The 21,265-nt window shown below is 39.7% G+C and overlaps 1 protein-coding gene across 3 annotated transcripts in view; it reads left to right on the top strand.

The window, feature by feature from the left end:
• The first annotated feature begins 7,016 nt into the window (after positions 1–7,016).
• LOC110072318 (bile acid receptor) overlaps positions 7,017–21,265 on the top strand; it is a 39,045-nt gene continuing 24,796 nt past the window's right edge. For all 3 annotated transcript variants that reach the window (XM_020780534.3, XM_020780535.3, XM_020780538.3), the window contains exon 1: positions 7,017–10,970. The gene's annotated coding sequence lies outside the window, so the exon portion shown is untranslated. The remainder of the gene's footprint in view (positions 10,971–21,265) is intronic.

Raw genomic sequence — 21,265 nt, 5'->3', positions numbered from 1 at the left:
CTGTAACTCAAAAAGTCTGTAAGTCAAGCCGTCTGTAAGTCAAGGGTCCACTGTATGTTCTAGGCTTAATTTATAAAAAACAGCGTAACAACCTTTTGCATTGATCCTGGAATTCAGTAAGATTTGCTGATACCAGAGCAAATACTGTACACTAAAACTTTATGGTAGAACACTCCAAAAGTGAAGGAATCTAATAAAGAACTTGAGCTTCTGCTTTAATTCAGTTGGATGATGACTGACTTCATTCCAGGTTACTTGTAAGCCAGCCACATTTGGTTGATTGCTTAGGGTTTCCTTTTGTAAGCTAGATAAGCAGAAGAACAAAGTTCTTTTCCTGAACAGCTTACAGTTTAAACAAGGGGACAAGGGGGAACAGACATTTTCAGCTCCTGAAAATGCCATTGCACAATAGCCAACTATTCCAACAGCTCTACCCATTTAGTGTATACAGCCTCCTTACCTGCTAAAAGTGCCAGTTTTCCTTATATAGTCAGGACTTGAATGTATGAAAGCAGCTCAGAGTAACATACTTCTGTAACATCTGTATGCATGTGGGCACTTAACTGATTTGTGCAATAAAGACTGTAATTCTGTGCATATTTTTTCCCAAGAAAGTAATTGCGAACAGTGTGGAATTTACAATTAATTCAATATACATGTGATTGAACTGTTAGGCTGTACATAGGAAGAGTTATGACTTAGTGGCAGAATGAATGCTTTCCACGCAGAAGGTTCTGAATTCAATTCCTTACATTTTCAAAAAGAGTTGGAAAAACTTTGTCACACTCTGGACAGCTACTATAAATTACTGTCAGTATTAGTGGGCCAGATCACCAAGGATAAGACAATTTCTTCTTTCACTACCTCATACAGCACATGTAATGAAATGGAAAGGTAGTGGAATTCTAGTCCTTGGTAATTGTCAGAAGCTAAGTACAGATGAATGTTGTGTTTCTTATAAATTATGTCTATCTGGTCATTAGAGGAGAGGCAATGGATGAGGTATCTTGCAAGAGACATATCGTCCAACCCATGATTTCAAAGAGGAGTTTTATTTCTGATCCAAGATATCTTTCCTGTTCCGTGGCTACTGACATAACTCATCTCTGAAGAGTTTAAAGATGCATGAGCGTAGTGTAGCTCTGTACTTTAAAGAAAACGTATACATGTGTTTGAGAAGTAGAAAATGAAAGTATACCCTTCAGCCCCCTTCCCATTCTTCAGAAGCCATAATACATATGTTTATTATGAAGGTTATGTTCTGTTGAGGGAACAAATCTGACACAAAGAGCCCCTAAAAATGGAGCACCATTGTTCATGTTAATTAACAACTTCTGATAAAGCCAACAGGAGTCCTTAATGGCCACCGCAGTAGAAGAATTCCAGCCTGGAAGGAAAGAAAATACACACATGTACATTATCTTTGATAAATGAAGGAATTAGAAATAGAGCTAGTTATTCTGTTGCCAGCTAAACTTTACTTCAGAAAAAATGCTAACAAACATTTCACATTTATTGTTATACTTTTCTTTTTGCTGCACTTATTTCTGGATGGTAAGATAACCAGTCTTAAGAGAAAGAAGGTATGAAATTACAGTGATGTTTCAAATAGTTGCAAGAAGCCACTATCGATGATTTTAAAAGCTGACTACTCCAGAATTAGTAACTTTGCAATTCTTTGTGATTGAGTACCAGTCGTTATCTGACAAATGCTGTACGGAATTCCAGACATATGCTTGCAAACAGTTTGGCAAGTTAAAAATTCAGAGATAAAGTTGGCTCATGGATTTGGCACAAACTGCTGAAGGACATTGAATCAAAACTTTCATTCTTATGTGTGGCTTATAAACTGAAAGAAGCACTAAAGCAGTGAAACAAATGTCAGCCATTGCAATTCCAAAAAGAAGTAGTCAAATAATGCCACAACTTTATCACGGCAAAGGCTAGCTTAATCACTGGGCAGAATGAGCCAAATGGCTCAGGTTGCAAATGCTGGGGGTGGGACCAGCAGTACAGCTACTGTCCCTGAGCCCCCTTGTCCTCCCTACTCTCTTGGACGACATTGACAGGAGCAGTAGGTACCACAAAGCTTGTCCCAGATCCTTGTCCCAAATCAAGAGGCTTGCTGTGTGCAAGTGTGATAGATGATACTATACCATGGACAGTATGAGAGGTTACATTGCTGGTCCAGCCAGTACATGGAATACAAGGATCCCATCTTGTATTTTATCTCTGGTGGCAAAACATACATAAATTTCTACCTAGAAATGCTGTGGGATTGAACCTGGGATCTTCTGCTGTGAACCATATATTCCATAGTCTTTTCCCTTAATGCTAGAAATGGCATGTTTAGAGATGCCACATTTATACCTGTCACTGGAGAAAGGTAGTACCCTGTTTCCCTGAAAACAAGATCTAACCTGAAAATAAGCCCTAGCATGATTTTTCAGGATCCTCATAATATAAGCCCTACCTCCAAAATAAGCCCTAGTTAAGTGAAAGCCCGCCTCCACCATTGTGCAGCAACCAGAAGATGGCATGACTGTATTTGCATAAATGCAGATGGTTGTACATGAAAAAATAAAACATCCCCTGGAAATAAGCCCTAATGCATTTTGGGAGCAAAAATTAATACAATACCCTGTCTTATTTTTGGGGAAACATTATATTAGTTATAAACAAATTCCTAAGAAGTAGATGTGTTAGTCTCCTTCAACAAATTGAGGGGGCAGTTTGATTGACAAAAATAAACACTTTTAGCTTTTAAAGTGCTACAATATTTGTTTCAATCCCTCCCCTCACCCCCAGTTTTGGCTTGCACATTTTTGTGCCTTTTTGGTGGCTTAATGAAAGACAACCCAGTATTGATTTTTGATTACTTAGTGATGTTACCATTAGTTTCCAGAAGAGACAATGACAAGATTAATCTAGATTATAAACTCATTCCTTTATAAGAGAATTCATGAAATATTCTCTGCTTCATTCAAGCAAGGCAAATGCGAACTTTATTCATGTTTACTACTGGCTTATTTCTCTGCTAATGTTCCTAGTAATACTTCTCCAAAATACTTGACAGAAAACAGAAGACTTACTACCTAGCCAATTCTCTGAAAAAGAATGGTCAGTCTTTAATTCTAGCCAGTGCTGCCTCCTGAACCCATTTCATAGCTGTCTCCTTGTGTTATATAATGAAGAAACTGCCCCCCACCCCACAATGCTAAATGACACTTCCATGGCAGTAGCCCGACAACATGGCTTTAGAATACAAAGTTGACTTGGCATTCACATTTTGATTTTAAAAGATGACATCAAGAAGCCTGTGGCATTTACAAGGTTCAGGAGGTCCTTCTATAGCTACTTAGACACTACTCTGTTCGTCCTGGAAAGAGTGCACCAAGGAGATGTGGTGATGACTACAGAACCTTCCTGTCACTGGTCCCATCTACTCAGACATGGCAGCACTTCCAGGACGTCTAAAATGCCACAAAGCTAGGCATTCTGAACCATTATGTCCACCTTGCAGGATAGAACTGCCATCACATCCACAAACATTAGATTAGAAACATTTTGAATGAAAGCTGGGGATCTGGGAGTCATGGCTTTGAGAGTCACTGTTTCCTTTCCCTCCTCACTACAGAAGCCCATGCATGCTCTGAAAAAATGTTCAATAAATATAGTGATTATGATACCATAGGTTTGCCCCCAGTTCTTTCTAGATTGTAAAAGTGGAAAAGAAGGAAAGGCTGGAGGCTACTGCAAATCATCCCATCCCTCTAAATCAAAACAAAGATCTTATGACTGATGTTTGTTGCACATCTACACATGCATAATATGAGATTGCAGAATCGGTAGAAAAATCACAGCAGGGCAGAAGTAATATCCCCAAGGCAATTCTGCAAGTGTTCTGCACAACAGCTGCAATGTGAACCCTGTGACTGTTCAACCATGACATGAACCACCTAATAATGACTTGAACCTCATGGTGCAGTGGTTAAACAGCAGTACTGCAGTGAAAACTCTGTTCACAGCCTGAGTTCGGTCCCTGCAGATTTAGGTAGCCAGCTCAAGGTTGACTCGGTCTTCCATCCTCCTGAGGTCAGTAAACCGAATATCCAGCTCATTGGAGGGGAGAGGCAATGTGTAGCTTACATAACTAAAATGTAAAGCAGCCAGAGAGTGCTTTGAATGCTATGGGCCAGTATATAAACAGAACATTTTGTGGTTTTGCTTGTTATATTATCATTGTAATTCTAGGGTTTCCAGCTCTTGTGCAATCTGTACAAGCAGCACCATTCTATCAGGAATAACAGTGTTAACCTGAACTACCTGCTGGTCCAGGGAGACTTTCCTCCAGAACACTCCATAGAGTCTGAATCTGACAGCCAGATTCTTGTGTGTGTGTACATAGATGTAGGATTCCAGGGGGTGTCAAGTGTCCCCATTACCACTCCTGTGGATGCCCATGCTTGTTAACAGTACTGAAACAAGAATCAATTTCCAATCTAGTTGACTTCTGAATGTGGAAGAGAGGAAAAAATCTTGCTCATTCAAGTAGCAAAATGTTTTGGTCCAGCCCCAACATTACAGTATAGGGATAATAATGGCCTAGTTTTCAGCACTTCGGGAGTACAAATGATATGAATGAATATAAATACTTAAATAATAAGTACTTAAATTACTACACAATTATAATTAAGACCTGTCAAAATGTATAATAAAATGAATGAATGAATGAATGAATGAATGAATGAATGAATGAATGAATGAATGAATGAATGAATGAATGAATGAATGAATGCTTTTAATGTTCACAATAAACAGTTGTTTTAAACAGATGGAAGGAATATGGTACTGTATTGGACTGCGTACTGGGCCTGAGCCAGGGAGTCCTGACTTGAAACCTCAATTAAGCTGTGAAACTCAAGTGAGTAACCCAGTGAGACCTGTTGGAAAATACAAACTTGCATGCTTCTCCTTTAACAGTGGGTGTCAGTGGGAAGTATACTCTATCTTTTTTTATTTCCAAGGTACTACGTGCAACTCACTTAAGCACGTAGGTTTTTCATCTCATCTTAGTCTTTGAGACTGCTCCTTCTTGTTGCTCCTCTATTAGCTGTCTTTCATCTCTCCTCCATTTTTGTCCTCCAGCACACATGTGGCAATGCAATTCCACATTATGGAAAAGGAAAGAACAGAAGTGTGTATTGTGAGAAAAAGTTTTGTTTCCTTTAACCATGATGGATTCAAAGTTATCACAATTCCTTTCTCAAGGAAATGGGGTGAGACTTGGCAGATTTTTTCACACTTTTCTCTGTACCAAAAAAAGGAATAGTCAAATTTCAAATCACTCCAACAACCGTATGTAGTGGGATCACAGAGTTCGGAGTGTACAGTTCATAGAGTTACATTCTGCAGAACTTTGATCCAACAAATCCATAGATGCTGTCCTGGGTTCCTTGGAGAAATGGGCTTCAAAATAATCTGGAGCTGGTTTTCAGGCAGTTCAAGGCAGAAATAGGTATTACTAGAAGGGACAATTCCTTAACTGCTAAAACCAGCAGAGTGCACAACAGAAGCATCTCTAACCTTTACCTGCAGTGAGCTAATACGGTACATAAAAATTACTTTGTAAAAGATACTTTCCAAGGTTTGCCTCTGAATACTAGCTATTGGAAATTGTACAGTAAATAGGAGAGTGGAATTACATCTGTTTAGACTTTGGGGGGGACACGATGCTAGAATTGATGGGTCTTTAATCTGCTCCAGCACAGCTTAGTTTTAGTGATACTAACCGTGATGAAAATGGACAATATTTTTCTTCATAAATATTGTCAGAATATGATTTCACCAGTGGTCTCTGGTTATATTTATGAGCTCTTCTCATTCTGTGTCTTTCAGCCTATTACATACCGTATTTTTTGCTCTATAAGACGCACTTTTTCTCCCCCAAAAAGTGGGGTAGAAAGCCTGTGCGACTTATGGAGCGAAGGTGGTGGTTTTGCCCCCCCAGCCCCGTGGGGGGGAGCGTCGGAAGGGTCCCAGTGAGCCTTCCAGGACCCTTCCAACGCTCCCCCCACCCCCCACGGGTCCAGCGGGGGCAAAATCGGGAGTTTCCAGGACCTTTTCTGAGCCTGGAAAGGTTCAGAAAAGGTCCTGGAAGCTGCCTATTTTGCCGGCCCCGTGGGGGGTGGGGTGGGGGGCAGCGTCGGAAGGGTCCCAGTGAGCCTTCCAGGACCCTTCCAACGCTCCCCCCCACCCCCCACGGGTCCAGCGGGGGCGAAATCGGGAGCTTCCAGGACCTTTTCTGAGCCTGGAAAGGTTCAGAAAAGGTCCTGGAAGCTGCCTATTTCGCCAGCCCTGTGGGGGGTGGGGTGGGGGGGAGTGTCGGAAAGGTCCCAGTGAGCCTTCCAGGACCCTTCCGACGCTCCCCCCACCCCCACGGGTCCAGCGGGGGCGAAATCGCCACCTTTTGGGGCTCTTCTGAGGCTTGAGAAGCTTCAGAAGAGCCCCAAAAGGTGGCGATTTTGCCCCCTCTGGCCCCCAGGGGAGGCAGGGTGAGTCTCCAAAGGGTCCTGGAACACACCCTAGGACCCTTTGGAGACTGACCGTGCCTCCCCTGGGGGCCAGAGAGGGCGAAATCGCCACCTTTTGAGGCTCTTCTGAGGCTTGGGAAGCTTCAGAAGAGTCCCAGAAGGTGGCGATTTCACCCCCTTTGGCCCCCGGGGAGGTAGGAGGAGTCTCCAAAGGGTACTGGAACACACCCTAGGACCCTAGGACCCTAGGGTGTGTTCCATAAGATGGACCTCTCCATAAGGCTCACCAAATTTTAGGAGAAGAAAGCAGATTATTTTTTTTCCTGTTTTCTTCTCCTAAAAATTTGGTGCGTCTTATAGAAAGGTGCGTCTTATGGAGCGAAAAATACGGTATATGACTTATATCTGCCCTATCTTGTACCATTTGACTGTGAAAGCCTTATGCTTAATTCCAGCTATGCAGTGGTATGCTGATTAGGATAATACTCTTCATATTTACCCATGGATATTAGCTTATTTATTATTAATTCTTCTTTCAGGGCTGAATCGTGGCTCTGAAAATAGATTGTGATTCAATCCAGTTTGGATTACAGAGTTCAGCAAAGTTATTTTTGACTTGCAGTATCAGTATGATGTAGCAGTCCAGTGGCACCTTTTCTGGTGCAAAACTAACCTCTCAATATGTTATAAAACCCTTCATTCATAAATTAATAGTGCTGGAAGAGACTGAAAAGTTATCTGTTGGAACAGCTTTTATCATCCTGAAGTTCTTCCTAGGATTTTGTCAAAATCATCTTTGTTGTTATTTTTTTAGCTCTTACCCTCTGGAGTAATAGAAAACAAATTTGTTCCTTCATCCATATGATAACCATTCAAGTGTTTGAAAATAGCTGTTGTTTTACTTCTGAATTGTTTCCACTTTACCAGCTCTTTCAGCCTTTCCCATGAGGGCATGGTCTCCACATCCTTTTTCTTCTTTGTTGCTTTTCTTTGGAATTGCTCTAGATCACGTTATGAATTCTATAATTAAAGGAAGCCATCCTGTCTCCTGCGATGTGAACAAGGCTGCCTTTTGTTTGTGTGGTTTGCAAATGTGGGTGACAAGACTGCCCAGTTCCAGGCTGGGCTCCTAGATGCTACATAACAAACAGTGTGGCATCTCCGTATGAACTTAATCCTGCATGTAAAAGTTATAGAAGGAAAGTGAAGAGGGAGTCTTCTAAGCAAAGTGTGCCGACTTTGGGCCTCATTTTTTGCTTTTATAGTCAAATGATTTATAGTTAAAAGGTTGAAACGTCAGTCTTTTGCATGGGGTGGGGGGTGGGGACAGCATAATAACCGAAGCATAACTCTTCTAAATGACAGCTCACAGATGGATTCATGGAGGGCTAGCCAAGACCAATAGATTACAACATGATTCAAATTTTTATTTTTAATGAAAAAACAACAACAAAGCGACCACCAATGATCACAGTCCCAGTAGCTATGAAAGGGCAGCTACTTTGCTGAGATTTTGCCCTTGGTTTAAATGTTTGACAAGAGCTTTATAAATGAGCAGGAGAGGTGGTTTATGTTTCATTAATGAGGCTGATAGTGGTTAATTACCAAAGTGGTGTAAACAATCCACTACCCGATCAGGCAGGAAGGGTCACTTATGTAGAGAAAAACCAGCTGGACTGAATGGAGATTTCATTAACTATTTGAATACCAAACTAAGCATACAGTATCTCCCATATGTAACATCCAGTGTACTCACTGGGTTTAATGCCTTTCTTTTCTCCCTTTCTAAAAGTCATAATGTGTGATGAGCTTAGACTCCAATTCTTTTTAAAAGAAAAATGAAAAAGAAATGTAGATATGATCTACAAATAAAGTAATACATCTATTGGACCACCAAAAATTATATAAAAGACAAGTTTTCAAGTAATTCAGAACTCTTCTACAGGATTGGTGTTATAAAACTCAGCAAACTATCCACTGTCTTTTACCTAGGTTAGGAAACACTAGTAAAGGGCTTAATAGGTAATCCACTACATCAGGGGTTCATACACCTGCTCACCATCTTTTGCTAGAAGTCTCCATAGCATTTTACATTAGACAAATGGGCCAGTCTCCATGCAAAATAAGATGTAAACATAAAAGCTGATATTAGACACCATTTTATTGTCGGACATTTTGTGTCTAAACTTGTGGTCCCAATCCTTCCACAAAAGAACTTCCAAAACAGATTTCAAAGAGAAATGGAATTATGTGAGGTACCGTAGTGGTACCTATTTATCTACTCATGTTTACATGCTTTCAAACTGCTAGGCTGGCAGGAGCTGGGACAAGCGACAGGAGCTCACGCCATCAATTGATTCGAACTGCTGGTCTTTCGACCTTGCAGCCCAGAGGCTTTGTGTTTTAACCTGCAGCACCACCACGTCCCTTAAATCTAGTGTGAAGAACTTCAATCTAGTGTTCTGCAATTGTGGTGTCTAAGTAATCTAGAAACTGAAACTTTGCAATTTCAGCTTCTAGATTACTTAGGTGCCACAAGATTTAGAACTCTGTTGTACTTTTACAATTACTGTGCCTGACAAAAGCAGATGTTTTGGTTTGTTTAGGGAGTTACATATAGCTAGAAATGCATGCAGCGGCAGGTCCCAAAGACTGTTTAACATTACAGAATATTGTAGTGTATCATTAAGTAACACTAGCAGGTGTTCATATGTGAAATATCATTGGGCGCCTAATTGAGTTGACAAAATGGTGGTACCATTTAAACCTTTTGATTTAGAACTGATCCAACATAATTACTATAATTTAATTTTCACATGCTATAGTCTGTTTTGAAGCAAGCATGTGAACATGATTATAAACACTTTCAATTTTTAATGCCAAAGTTATTATACTTTCTTTATAATATCTGCAGATTCAAATCAACTCATCAGCATTTTGCCTGGATCATAACTTGTTTGATCAGATCTCACTTGAGGGGGGGATTTTCTGTCTCCTTCCCTGGTGACTTCATGTCCCCCCAAAAGCATCAGAAAAACCATCTCCTGAGCTATGAGAGATAAAGTAAAGGGAGCTGCTAGGAAGCAAGATGTCATTCTGGCAATAACACATTGTGCAAATGGGCCCCTAGTTTAGTGATACATGGAATAGCAGTAACATGTAATCAGACTGGAAATACTGTACTATGTGCCCATCATGGAAATGGGTACATATTACAGAATTTTAACAGAATGAGTACCACACATCAAACTACATCAAACTACGCCTACACAGATGAGTTCTATGGACCTGTTACTGTGGCTAGTGCAACTTGAACATAAAAGCAAAACAGCAGTATACAGGTTTGTCAAATTTTACATTGGACTACCTATTTCGATTAAATAAAAGAAAGCAAAATAAATGTAAACAACAAAAACATATACATGATTATTTTTTAATTCACAGTTTCCCTTGATCCTTACAGTTTGAAGAGCAACATTGTTTTATCTTTGCATCTTGAACAATGAATTGAGCATCAGCTCTTATAGCATAATATTGCTGGTCTTTAAATAAAAGCAGAACTAATAATTATGCCAATCATGCAATCACATGCATAGATTCATAGATTCTTCCCTAGTAATTTCTTTGTTTGCCTTTTGTGGAAGGAAAAAAGATGGAAGAAGCAGTTGTGGAAACTGATACTGTCTGGGTCCCCTGTAAAGTTCCAAGAATTGTAAGATTATAAAAGATTATAAAATAGCTGTAAGATTATAAAAGCATTATAAAAGCTTCATCTGGAAACAGCACAGAGCTATTTATTCATCACTTTTTTTTTATCCCACCTTCCATCTAATGAGCCATAGGAGATACGCAGTCTTTCTTTCCCCTTTACCTTTACAATTGTCTTGAAAATTGGGTTAACTAAGACTGGCTCAACGTCACCTGCTGAATTTTATGGCTGTAAAATTATTGTAACATAGGTTCTTCTTATTCTAGTCTGATGCAGCAATGAGTGCAATACTGCTTCATGTTACAAAGTAATTGCATTTTGTCTTTGCATTAAGTGGTGTGGACAATATGTACTGGTAATGTGCCATGTTGTCAGTATGGAGCAATCAGAATGAGGAAGCGCCAAACGCTAAAGGAGGACAACAGAAAAGTTTAGAGAGTTGGCTAGAGAGATTGCTGGGAAAATGTGACGTGTGGATCCTAGTGGCCTCTGTCCCTGATGATTCAGTTATTATTTGATTTATGTGGTCTTGCTGCTGACCTTGCTTTGACCCTCCAAACGGCTGTGTGGGAAGTTTGTGTCTCTCCGATACAGTGAAGCACTGCTCTGTAAAGTGTTTGGAACCAAAGTGAATGCAAAGACACTGATAAATACAGGAAAAGTTCTCTTTGCTCCAGATGCACCCCAAAGAGGAACTATAAGAGGACAGCTCCCTGCGACTAAGCTGTGTAAGTAGTATTTTACTCTCTTTTGCAGACACCTGATGAGTCACTAGCCCTGACACAGTGATATACTTTAGAGATACACTGCAGAACTGTCATTTAATTTTTAAAGGCATTGCTAATACTAATGGAGATGTGGTCATTCAGTTGATTGTTGTATTTTTGACCCAGTGTTCAAAGTCATGAACAGGACTTTTAACTATATTTAATGGGAGCTGAGTCTATTTTCTCTTAGCACATTTAAGCAGTGGGTGAATTTGTACTCAGTGCTGGAAAATACCTGCCCATGCCATCTATATGGATGGTGCCATATGATCATTTTTAATGGGAAACTGGACTTGGAACTTAGTTAATGTGTCTTAAACTTAGAAATTGCAAACATTTTTGTATTTTAAGGATGGCAGTTTTGGTAGCTAACTTATATGGTATTTAAATACAGATAGGTGCCTCCTGAGTTGCATGCAAATGAAGTTCAATTAAAACAATTACTGTGGCATGGAATTAGGTCCCCACAGGAGTCCTTTGTTAATAAAAAGCAGAGAGATAGGAATGTTGTATAATATCCGGCCTTTCCCAGGTTGAAGACTGAGTTGTTTGATTCTTAATCATATTTACACGGAACTCATTGATCAGTATCCTCTTCACCTGTCCTGCTCATGCAACAACAATTGCACAAGCAGTTGGAATTTAGTAAATTGCAAAATGGGACATTCACTATCCACTATCCCTTTGCACAAGTGTAAAGTCCCTTTCTTGTTTAATGGGGAAATCTCTGGCTTGTGTAAGAGCAAGCCAGAGATCATGCAGTGTGTTATGCTTGCAGGCCATTATGATATATGATTCTGAGGAGAATATTGTCTATTGAAATTATGTACAACATATGTCAATTAGTCTATCATAATTATGATAAACATGTACTCTTAAAATCCTTATGCTTTCTATTCTTTGTTCTTATTCTCTATTCTTTTTATGTGGTCACCCCTTCTACTATAAAGGACTGAAAGCATGTCTTTTTCTGATATACATACACAGATATGTAAACAGTTCAACTACTCTTGCTGCTGTACCTAACTCTAGCTTGAGCATGGCATGAACATGTTATCACCTGTTAACTGCTGCTGATTACATGATTGTTGATGGAATGGCTATAGGAGTATTTCAAAATCTAATATGCTTTTTACAGGTATTAATTTACTGTGCAATTGCCTGTCATTGGTTATATCTCTAGAGATATAATGGTAATTCACTGGAATGGGGTATCATAAATAAGTTGTTTTTTATATGAAAATATTTCTCATGTGAGGGCAAAGTTCTGCATCCTTCTCTCTCTCTCTCTCTCTTATATGCCACATTTCTCCTCATAAGTAACCCAATTTGTTTTATGAAATAAATAAAATGTGGCTGCATTAAGCAGAAAACCTGTGTGTGTGTTTGTGTGTGTGAAAGAGAGAGAAGGAGGGAGGGAGGGAAGGGAGAGCAAGAGAGAGTCCATAAGTGCACATGTTGCATGTCCATACATTTGCCAAAGATCTTTTAAAGTAGTTATAGTTATCTATAGGTTATTCTTAACAAAGTAGCCATTGAAGGCAAATATTATTAGGAAGTGTGAGCAAAAAAACAAAAACAAAACAAAAACAAACCAATCTCCCCAAATCAGACCTCTTTGATTTACATTGGTACTTTATAAGGTATGTGGTGGCTCTGCGGGTTAAACTGTAGAAGTGTCTGTGCTGCAAGGTCAGAAGACGAGCAGTTGTAAGATCAAATCCACGTGACGCAGTTAGCCCTTGTCACTTGTACCAGCTACTGCCAACCTAGCAGTTCAAAAGCGTGTAAAAATGCAAATAAATAGGTACCACCTCTGCGGGAAGGTAATGGTGTTCCGTGTCTAGTCACACTGGCCACGTGACCACGGAAACTATCTTCAGACAAAGGCTGGCTCTATGGCTTGAAAACGGGGATGAGCACCGTGGCCTAGAGTTGGACACGACTGGACTAAATGTCAAGGGGAACCTTTACCTTTACCTTACAGTCCACTTCTGAATGTGTTTCCTAAATGGCTGCTTCTCCTAGCAATAGTAGTGATGAAATTGTAGTAGAAAATGTACTTCTGTGAAAGAAGCAAAGTTTGGAATTACTAAAAAGTTGTAAATTAGGTGAGTTCTATAGAACTCTTCATCAGGCCAACATGGCATAAAAATCATTTTAGTGTGATGAAGAGCTCTGTGGAATTTAAAAGCTCACTCGTGGGTCCAGGCAAGAGAACCCCAGGCCGTGTTGTTCCCTGCCTTCAAAGAAACACACCAACTTGTATTTTAAAACACTTTATTAAATAGATTATGGATAAATGACAGGCAATGGCTTCAATTGGCTGCAGCAGAATAATATTGGAGCAGCATGAAAGAGCAGATATTGGTATCAGGTGACCCTTCTGTCATTCAATGCCTGCTTGCCACCTTTGTGGAGTCACCAAAGGTTTGCCAACCAGATTCGGCATAGCTCTCTTGGTATGAAACCACTAGGGGACACCATCAGAATTTTGGATGGGAGTGATTCAGTAAAAAGATTACCTAACTCACAATTTTGCTTTTAAGAATGAACCCCACAGATGTTTTGCTTTGTATCTCCATGAAATAATTGCTAAGAAGCACATGAATTTATTGTTAAAAAGGATAGCCTGTGTATAGGATTATGTAAAGAAAAATTTGCACCACCACAGCTGTATTGTCCATTATAATCTTGGGAGTACTTTTAGCCTAGAAGTGATCAGCACAGAGATCTATACTGTTGCAATGTGGATTGGAAGTGAATACGGCTGCTGCCCCCAATAAAAGTCATCATATAAGCATCCTTACATCTTATACAATGGTTACACTATGAGCAGTTGTTGGACTGTTTCAGCTGGATCCTTAATCATAAACATGTTTAGTTGGGAATAAGCTCTGTGAAAAGCTAGTTCAAACTAAATAATCATGTGCCACCAAATCAATTCGGACTTAAGGAGACCGTTTCAGGATTTTCAAAGTAGAGAATGAAATGGTTTACAATTTCAAAGTAGAGTACAGAAATGGTTTACAATTTCCTTTTTCTGGGAGCACCGTGGCCCTGTGCAGCTCACCCAAGGCCACACAGGCTGTCTCTTCTTGCAGGAGACACAGTGGGGAATCAAACTTCCAACTTCTGGTTCCACAGCCAGATGCCCAAACCATAACAAAACAACACAAATCCTATATATTGATTATCCTATGTGACAATCACAGACAAGCATACACATTGAAGTTAGCAGCACGTTCAACCAATGTACTGTAACATAAAAAATGTGAATTTGCATATGTGTTTTTCACACATGGCAGTTTATGCATCGGATTTATCCTAGAAGTACCCTAGAAGTAAGTTTTTCTGGATATTTTGTCTTAAAGTGCTCCTGAAATTACAGACAAGCTCACTTCTAAGCTGGTGTTCTTAAAATTACAATTTTAATTTGGTACCGTATGTATTTACTTTATTTCAGTCATCTTTCAAAGTCATATTTTCAGCCATAAAGTACTTAAGACAGCATACAACGAGATAAAAGAAACCAATAATAACAAAATTATAGCAAAATCAAAGAAATCATCCTGCTTGATATATTTGTTGTGGTTAAAAAAGAAGAAGCAATATTAGCTTTAATCTTGATCAGAAGAAATGGACTTCTCCATGAAAACTCAGATTAAAACACAGCAGTTAGTCTTTCAGGTGCCACAACATTTCTGTCTTCATTTTTTCTTTTTTTCAGTTTTGCCTGATATAGTAGCACAGACTAAAATGGTTACCTTTTCAAAGGTTTTCAACTTGTTAAAATACGAGCTTGATGCTTTTGAGATAATGAAGTGTTTATCTCTGAAATTAAATATTTGAATGTAATTTGATTTTTTATAGTAGCAAAAGGACATCTAGAACATAGCAATGCATCAATTAGTAAATATTGGCCCAGCCTCAATTCAGCTACATAAAATTTTAGCAATCTGTGCACATCTGGATCTGTGGAAATGGCTAGAACATGATCCAAATCCAGAATAAAATCTGCTGCCCAAATCTGGTAGATCAGCAACTTCATTTTCTTTCTCAGGGTATTAGAGTATTACAAAAATGCAAGAAGACTTTCTGCCTGAATTCCTAAAATTCTCTCTGCTCAAGAAATTTCCCTTTTGACACTCCTGTCAAAATATTTACGACAAATGTTAATGTACGGTTAGTTCAGACATTCTGAAGGACTCCCTGGAGGGTCTCTTTCAAGATCTATGTTCTATGTTGTGTAATAGAGCAAGCATCACATTTTTTGCCACTAATAACATATTAACAGCTGAGCACCATCTTTACTAAAACCAACAAATAACTTCTGCTGAGTGACACCAGTGAGATTTTGAGGTCACATGTTGAAATTTTGTCTTGGAACATGTATTAACAGTTAATGTATATAATGAATAGATTATTAATTTTAATCAGTTTATTTGCAGGGTTTGAATTTGTTCCATTATAGTTTCTGCTGTGTTGAATTTTAGATTATAAGCTAGTAGAGACCAATATCTATTCTTTTGTGCTCTGCATTGTGTGTTGCATTACTGTAGAGGTATTCTGAGAGTGTAATGATACCATGTTTAATCAGAAATAAGTTTCACTGACTTACCTTCTCCCTTTTTTGTGAATAGAACAGCTCTTTCTGTTTTCAGAAAGGCTTTTGAGCCAGGAGAAGCTCCTACTAGTAGAAAGATAACAGATCGTTCTCCTCAATTCCCTTTTCCTCTCTGCATCTGTCCATACCAATTTCCTTTCTACTTATATCCCCTCCTTTCCTAAACCATGTAAACATATATATAAGGACACAAGATACTCACCGGAGAGGGAAACCCTAATCCGTGAATATTGAATTCCCTCCTTTTCCATCAGCAGGAGCAGAATTTGCTCTTTGGAGTAAAGTAGTGTGTTCAGTAGAAATGACTTCCAGGAATATGTATATATGTTTGCTCTGTTAAGTGTGAGGTTTGCCAAAAGTAAAGTTTTTTTTTTAATGCTTCATTTCTTATATTCTGAGGTTTCTGAATGCATCTATCTATCTATCTATCTGTCTCCCTCCCCCTCTTTTGAATCCATAAGTTCTGCATATATAAAAAAACTGTATTTTCCAAATCAGAACATATCAGTATAAATCAGTAGATGTCTATTTGTAGGGCATGCATATATATTTGGAGAGTTCCTGTTAGGAAATTTCCTACACAGTTGCTATGGAATGTTCACTAGTGATATTTTCAGGAAGAGGGACATATGTAGCCATGGATATGGTCCTCCCTTTCTGCCAGGGTAGATGGGCACACTGCTGCCACCTTCCTTCTTGGTAGTTGGGTAAACAGAGAGAGGGTCACCAGTTCTCCTTTAGTGGGGTAGGGATGTCCCACTACTATGACACAGTGTTGCAGGAGGAGAGTTCTTCTCAAGTGGCAGAACTTGTGCCAGCTCTGGAAATAAGTCAGGAATCAGATTAGAAGCACATTTTGATGCTGCCATGTTTCCCTAAACAAGGGGTCTCTAAACTTTGGTCTTCAGGCCACATCTGGCCCGCCTTGTCTTTTTATCCAGCCCAGTCCAGATTCTAGGATCCTTTCCATCCCGCCTCTGCCTCCCTGCCTTCCCCAATAGCGCTTGGCAACAGGATTGGTCTCCCACTCGCTCTCTCAGCCTATCCGCTGCAGGGACACAACAAAGCTCCGGCCCTTCCACAGGCTTCTCTCTGAAAAGTTTGGAGATTCTAGGATCCCTTCCAGCTCTGCACATCTAAGGTTAATATTATAATTATTAAGAAACGATCCTCACTGGAACCAAGGTGTGCAGAGGGGGAAGCTAGGCCTAAAGATGGAGGGCTTTCTTCCTTTCCTCGGGTGTGGGTGTGTATGTATGGGAGGCATTCACCTTGACAGAAAAGACAACGGTGGTGAAGCTGAGGAAGCAGACATTCATATAAAAAGTGCTCACATTGTACCTGGGCTGCTGGACATGGACAATGGTGGATGTGGGTGCCACGTGGGGGTAGGGGTAGAAAGCAACTGGCCCCTCCACGTGCCCTCAACAGAAACAAATGGCCTCCAAATGGAAATGGGCAGGACAAGGGCTTTCATGGAAGACGTGAGGTGGAAGGCAAGTGACTGCCGTGGAGAGGTAAGGGAAAGGGAACTGGCTTGCCCCAGTGGGTCTGGCTTCAACCCTCTCATGGAAGCCTTTGGGACTTTTGGCAGCCTGGTTTTAATACCTTATTAAAGTTGAGAACAATGGCTGTTTAGTTGCAATGAGTAGGGGGGGAGATTAACTTTGGCTATCATTAGTCCAGGTTTACTTAAGCAGAGAATGAACAGTATTTCTCTTCAAGTAATATTCAAAAGTTCTCTGGAATTCAGGATCACACAATTCAAACATTTAAGAATTACGTATTTCCTAATTAAAATACATAGACCTTGTACATGCCTGGCTGATCAATTGATCTCATTGATAAAAGTTTCATGATTCATCAAGCTGCTTCTCTTTCGAACAAATATTTACAAGCTGAGATAGCAAGCAGCAGCATTCCAGCCACGGCATATCTTTTCAACGTCTGTTGCTTTGGGGCTGAGGCAGGAAAGAGAATGGCATATCTGTATGAGTGAGGGTTGTTAACATTTCAGAAAGTTGTGTCTCCTTAGTAGTCTGTAAAGAAGAGTTGCCATGTAATAGTGAGTAGTTTTTCAAACTTTCTAGTTTTTAAAAAAATAAAAGCAAAGATATGTGGGGTGTCCTTTTGTTTTATGAAATCTACTGTAGAGTTCTGTAGAAAGTTTGTTAAAATTAGAAGTATGAAACCTTTGTTCCAAACTTCAAGATATTAATTAAAATCCAACTTCCATTAAAACATTTTTTATTACACCGTTACAAAGTGCCAGGAGACAAGAAAGTTTTATGGGATCTAAAATACTAAAGATTAGCAGTGGAATAAGTGGCTTTCACAAGCTCACAGAATGATAGTAGAAGTGCCAATCAGCAGAATATACCTATGAGGGTCTCTAGGCTATAAATTTAGTGGCCACTTTCTTCAGCATTACTATCTTCTTCTCACATCTTCTCTAACATACAGTCACCATCCAGTTCCTCTGATTGTTTTTCTTCTCAACTCCATTCCCTGTTTCCTCTGACCTCGAGCAACATCATTCCTTCAGGGTCCTCTTCCCTTAGTTCATTCCCTATTCTGTATCTTTCCTTCAGCCTTCTTGTTCACGAGCCTTTTAACCATAGTTTTGCTGATACCATGGCTATCTTCCTCACTCAGCTATGTGTGTCTGTGCCAGCCAATTTTCATTTCCCCCTGAGAAGATGGACTGGAAAACTTTTCAAGTCCTTGTGCAACTGAACAATTTGTGCCGCTACACCAATTCAGCCAGGCCTTGCTACCACCAGGGTAGGATAAAATGGGCATGAAAAGGAAGTAGGATGGTTAATTATGACCATGAATGGGACAATTATAACATCATTATTTTTCTCTGTTGAAGAATATTTGTGGGAAATGGAAAATGCTCAGTGGAATTCAACATTGTCATAGATGGTATGAAAAAGGGAAAGCAAGCAATCTAATCTGCTGTTCAGATATTTTTCTTGCAAAATTCTGCACAGTGGCAATCAAATAAAATATATTTTCACTTTAGTGGCATTTAGACATGAAAGGATAAAAAAGTTGAACAAACTGGACAAGCTCTCTACTTTCATACAATCATAGAGCTGGAAGGAGCCTATAAGGCGATCAGGTCCAGCCCCCTTCTCAATGCAGGAATAAAAATCAAAGCAGATCTAAAAGATGGTTGTCCAATTTTTTCTTGAATGCTTTCAAGGAAATGAATTCCACCCAAGGCAATTGGTTCCATTGCCATACTACTCTAACAGTTTTCCCTGATATTCAGCCTAAATCTGGCTTCCTGTGGCTTGAGCCCATTGTTACATGTCCTGCATTCTAGGATGATCAAGAGCAGATCCTGCCCCTCTTCTGTATGACTAACTTTCAAGTGTTTGAAAACTGCTATCATATCTCCACTTAGTCTTATTTTCTCAAAGCTAAACATGCCCAGGCCTTTCAGTCTTTCCTCCTAGGACTTGGTTTCCAGTCCCCTGATCATTGTTGTTGCCCTCCTCTAAACTTGCTCCAGTTCGTTGGCATCCATCTTAAAGTGTGGTGTCCAGAACTGGACACAGTACTCTAGATGTGGCTGAATTTTGTTGTTGTTTAGTTGTTTAGTCGTGTCCGACTCTTCATGACCCCATGGCCCAGAGCACGCCAGGCCTTCCTGTCTTTCACTGCCTCACAGAATTGGGTTAAATTCATGTTGGTCACTTCAATGACACTGTCCAACCATCCCATCCTCTGTCGCCCCCTTCTCCTCCTGCCTTCACACTTCCCCAACATCAGCGTCTTTTCCAAGGAGTCTTCTCTTCTCATGAGATGGCCAAAGTATTGGAGCCTCAGCTTCAGGATCTGTCCTTCCAGTGAGCATTCAGGCTTGATTTCCTTTAGAATGGATAGGTTTGTTCTCCTTGCAGTCCAGGGGACTCTCAAGAGCCTCCTCCAACACCACAATTCAAAAGCATCAATTCGGTCAGCTTTCTTTATGGCCCAGCTCTCACTTCCGTACATCACTACAGGGAAAACCATAGCTTTGACTATTCGGACTTTTGTTGGCAAGGTGATGTCTCTGCTTTTTAAGATGCTATCGAGGTTTGTCATCGCTTTCCTCCCAAGAAGCAGGCATCTTTTAATTTCGGGGCTGTTGTCACCATCTGCAGTGATCATGGAGCCCAAGAAAGTGAAATTACCTCATGGAATTTAGAGACTATATTTCTGTTAATACATCCTAAAATAGCATTTGCTTTTTTCCCCTCTTTTTTTCTTTTTGCAGCCACATCACACTGTTGGCTCATATTCAGGTTTTGATCTACAGGTACTCCAAGATTCTTTTCACTCATACTGTTACTATGCCAAGTATCTCCCATCTTGTAACTGTGCTTTAGATGACTGCATGAGCTAAACCCAATACTGTGCTGGCACTGCAACAAAAGCATGACCAAATGTCCCTTCCCCTTTTCCTGTAGCCCTAATAGCTGCCCAACATTTGGATCTGGACAGTTTCCCATTCCTCTGGAGCAGATTATTAAAGTGCTAGGGTGGAGGAAAGTGCAATAGGGAGGAGAGAGAAACATATTACGTTTTAACATAATTCTGTTTGCTGGATCCCATTGCTCCACTACCAGAGGTTCGGGTCTTGCTCCACATTCTATTCCTTCTTTGAGCTTTATTGATCACTCTTCCCTCTATTTAAAAGGGAAGGCTTTAACTTAGGTTGCTGTATTCTCACTAAATCTGGGTAAATGTGTATGTTACGCACATTCATATTTTTCACAGAATGCAAAGTAAGCATATTACATTGTTGCACAGTTTTTCCACCTGCATGTTTCAAACTTGGCATCTTTTCTACAATACAGTATCCACTTATCCAAGAGAACCACTGTAGTGTAATACAACAACAATAACAACAGCAGCAGCAGAAACAACAACATATTGATGTAAAGCATGATCATAATTTGACATGAACATGGCTAAAACTAGGGACCATTGAGAAAGAAACCAAAGGCTTTGTTTTTGCTGCAAAAGAATAATCGCTCCAAACCAATGTGATGAAAGCTAAGATTCAAGAAATTAATTCTAACAGCAAATGTTGACTCTGCCAAGAAAAATATGAAACTGTGTCACACCTCATCTGCAAATGTCCAAATACTGCACAAATAGATTACAAAATTAGACATGATAGAGTGGCAAAATTAGCGCAGTGGTCATTATGAAAAAAAAAAAAACCTGCCAGCCTCCAAAAACCCATTGGAACATCAGGTAGAGAAGGTATCAGAAAATAATGAAGACAAGATCTTGTGGGATTTCCCGATCCAAACTGATAGACATCTTGAACATAACACACCATACATAGCACAAATAGAATGAATAAATGTGTGGATCATTGACACTGCAGTTCCAGGGGATGCCAGAGTTGAAAACAAAGAACTGGGAAAACTAACAAAATTAACAGAGATCTGGTGATTGATACATTTCACTTGTGGATGAAACATACTTCAGTAGTCCTCGTAGCCATTGGGACCTTGGGAACAATATCAAGAAATTTCACACAGTACTATAAGCAGTTGCAGGTCTCAGAAACAATAAAATTAGAGCTACAAAAAAAACAGCAATATTAGGAACAGCATGCATC

The sequence above is a fragment of the Pogona vitticeps genome, chromosome 4 (assembly GCF_051106095.1).
Source record: "Pogona vitticeps strain Pit_001003342236 chromosome 4, PviZW2.1, whole genome shotgun sequence".
In the NCBI taxonomy this organism is placed as follows: Eukaryota; Metazoa; Chordata; class Lepidosauria; order Squamata; family Agamidae; genus Pogona; species Pogona vitticeps.
This window is presented reverse-complemented; position numbering and strand designations above follow the sequence as displayed.